The sequence below is a fragment of the Poecilia formosa genome, unplaced genomic scaffold (assembly GCF_000485575.1).
Source record: "Poecilia formosa unplaced genomic scaffold, Poecilia_formosa-5.1.2 Scaffold342, whole genome shotgun sequence".
NCBI classification, from domain to species: domain Eukaryota; kingdom Metazoa; phylum Chordata; class Actinopteri; order Cyprinodontiformes; family Poeciliidae; genus Poecilia; species Poecilia formosa.
This window is the reverse complement of record NW_006800281.1, coordinates 313,146-316,686: the sequence shown is the minus strand read 5'-3', so window position 1 is coordinate 316,686 and position 3,541 is coordinate 313,146.

Here is a 3,541-nt window from a genome sequence, read left to right as displayed (position 1 = left end):
AAGACCACTGAACCCGAGACCAAGCCAAGACCAAGACCAGCATCCCGCGCTACATGACAATATAATTAAGTTTACCTATCAAAATTAGTTCTCAAATTGATCTGAAAGATCCACATTCCCATAAAACACAGATATATTGAATACTTAGAGCTGAAATAAATTTAATCAGTATAAATTCAAACTCTTCATTCTGTTTTGCTTTCATCTCTGTGCCACAATCAGCAGAGGTCTCCTGCCATCCCTAAAAAGGTAACGCCCTGGGCGGTTGCCCATATTGCCTATGTCAGAAACCACAACTGTCTGCACCATTAAACATAGCAATTAACGGTAAACAATGCTCAACAATGAGCACTGTCCAAGGTGCAAACATAACACTGTGACTGTTTTCATCCTCCCTCCTGCTGCAACGTCTGCCACCACGACAGGAGACGAAAACAAAGAGCAATGAACATGCTGTGTTCTTACGTTGTTGTTTTATTTAAATAAATTAAATAAATCTATATTTTTTTTAAATAAGTAAAATAATATTAGCTATTGCAGTGTACCAGAGAATCACAAGGACAAAGAACGGCTCTCAGTGAGGCTTCAGTCCTATGACCCTTAGTAAAGATCCGTCCAGAAGAATGGATTGTTCCTGAATGTCATATCAATGCAGATTTTGGTCACAGCGTTGTCCCATATTGCGACACCTCAGTAATTAATCACAATCACAATGCATGAGTGACAACTTTTTTTCATCGCAGATGCAACATGTGTCTCTGTACAGCTAGCTTTGCTAGCATCACGTCCACAGATCTTACCTTTCTTTAAGCTTTCCTTCGAAGTGACGCTAAAAGTTGGACAAAGTCCCCACCGTCTGTGAAAGCGAAGCGCTGCTGATTTTACATGTCGCCATGTCTTATGATTTATGCAGCGCTATTAAATTACTGACGATTAGACAGACATCTTCTCCCGCTCAGAGGAAACCACTGCGCATGTCTGGAGCTCCGCGTGCCAGTAAAGGTGGAGGCATGGGTGACAACAGACACCAAGTCACGTTATTGCTTGGATTTTACGGCGCCACCTTAAGAACCTGAACTTCACATTTTAACGGACAAAAAGCGCCTTGGATGTAACGAGTAACGCGACAGTTTAGTAGAAATGTAGTGAAGTAGAAAGTACAGATACTTACTGTAAAATGTAGTGGAGTAAAAGTAGAAAGTATCCATTATTAAATCTACTTAAGTAAAGTACAGATACACGAAAAATGTACTTAAGTACAGTAACAAAGTACTTGTACTTCGTTACTTCCCACCACTGAGTTTATTACAAAAATCCTCGTTGGCTCATGTGCACCGTCTGAGCCACCTGCTTTCCTCCCGCTGCAAGGCGGAGATCAGCTCCTCCTCACCACATCGCAGCTTTCCTCCCACCGCGCATTTTCTTGAAGTCAGAAAAATCAGAATCAGGCTATAAAAAAATAGCTCCAAAGAAGCTTCTTCTTTTGTATCAGAAAAGCAACTCGAGTTAGGTCGCATAGTGACGAAGCGCAGCAAATGGCACCTAAAGGTGGGGCGCTATACCCCCCCACCGCCAGGAGGCAGCACCGTGCTACAGATCCATACTACAGACTCCGGCTCGGTAATAGAGCCGAGCCGAGCCGGGCTGCTGAAGTAGAGCCGGTTAAAAAGGGGCATTATATTTTTATTCACAAACAATTCTATGTTGTTGGAGGGCCCATTTCCGCCTCCTACTCCTATCTGCAGTCCGCTCTAACTCACGTGACATGACGTTCGAGCTTCAGCCTGTCATGTCACCTTGCTGACGTCAGCTGCCTTGGGCCTACGCAACATACCAGTGACGTGGCTAGATAAGTAAACTGTCCTATGACGTCACAGAGCGGTTGTACACATATATATATATATACATTAGATCTGTTATTTGTATTCAGCTTCCCTCCTTCGCCTGTTTTTATCATTATTCGAAATTTACACAATTTGACAAATGAGTTACTTTATGAGATTTTCAAACTGGATTGGAGCCGGACTGGGGCTCCACAATCTTGAGCGACCCAAACCAGCTCAAACCAAGGTACAGGCGTTCACTTACAACAAGACTCTACAAAAAGCAGGAATACTTCCATCTTTCAACCTGGTAGAAAAAACCAGAAGATTTTGTACTGGAGTCCCATTGTCTGGCGTTGAACTTTTACAATCTTTACATTTGCCAACAGAAGTTAAATCCTGTTCAACTCAAACGCCCCATAATGTGTTTAGATACGGCAGTATGCCTCTGCTGCCACTTCCGGATTTTGCGGAAGTGAGTCCAAGGCCTAGAAGCTGTTGATGCACTTAGCTGTTGACAGATTCAAATTTAAACTTATTGAAACTTGATAAATTGAGATTTATAGGTAAGGTAAGGTAAGGTAATTTTATTTATATAGCATATTTTTATCAACAAGGTAATTCAAAGTGTTTTACATGAGTTAAAAGGAAATACAAACAAAACTAGAAAAATAGCTGTTCATAGCAAAACAGCTGTGAGAATGCATATTTGCAGAATGACTGCTGCAGAAATGCCAGAAAAAGTGGAGAAAAGCTTAAGAAGTAGAAGAAAGCAGAAGAAATAGAAATAGTTGAAACAGTTGAACAGTGAAACAAATCAAAAAGCATAAATTTAGTAGAATGAAAAAATAGTACACAACTAGAAATATTTGAAGAAGTGAAACATAGCAAGACAAAGCATAAAGGAGCAAAAGAAGGATATTTGCAGAATGATTGATGGAGAAATACAAGAAACATGAAAACAAAGATTAAGATGTAGAAAAAAACAGAAGAAAGCTACAATCATACATTGTAGAAAAAAGTTTGTTAAGTAATGAAATTTAGAAGAATTCAGCAGAAGAAGCAGGAGTTTGTGTGCAACCTGAATTATTTGAAAAAGTCAAAAAGTGAAACAGAGCTTAAGAAAACACATAATTATCACAGGAAGCAGAAATTAGTACAAAACCAGAAATAACTGAAACAGTTGAACAGTGAAACAGCAAAAATACATAAACTAGCACAAGCAGAAATTAGTACAATGCCAGAAATGGTTGAAACAATTAAACAGTGAAACAGCAAAAAGCATAAACTAGCACAAGCAGAAATTAGTACAATGCCAGAAATATTTGAAGTGAATTATAACAAACCAAAAAGCATAAAGGAGCAGAAGAAGCAGAACATTTTGATATATGAATTGCTAAAATTGATTAAAGATTGCAGAAGACCTTAGCAGATAGTAAGACCAGTAGAAGCAGAAGGCAAACAGAAAAGTAGACAAGCAGAATGCATAGAAACAGATAGAAACACAGTACAAGAGAGAAATACATTGAAGGAATAGGAGAAAGTGTGAAAAGCATCAATAAACAGAAGCAGAAATTAGTACAATACCAGAAGTAGTTGAAACAAAAAGTGAAACAGTAAAAAGCAAAAACTAGCAGAAGCAGAAATTAGTACAATGCCAGAAATAGTTGAAACAATTAAACAATGAAACAGTAAAAAGCAAAAACTAGCAGAAGCAG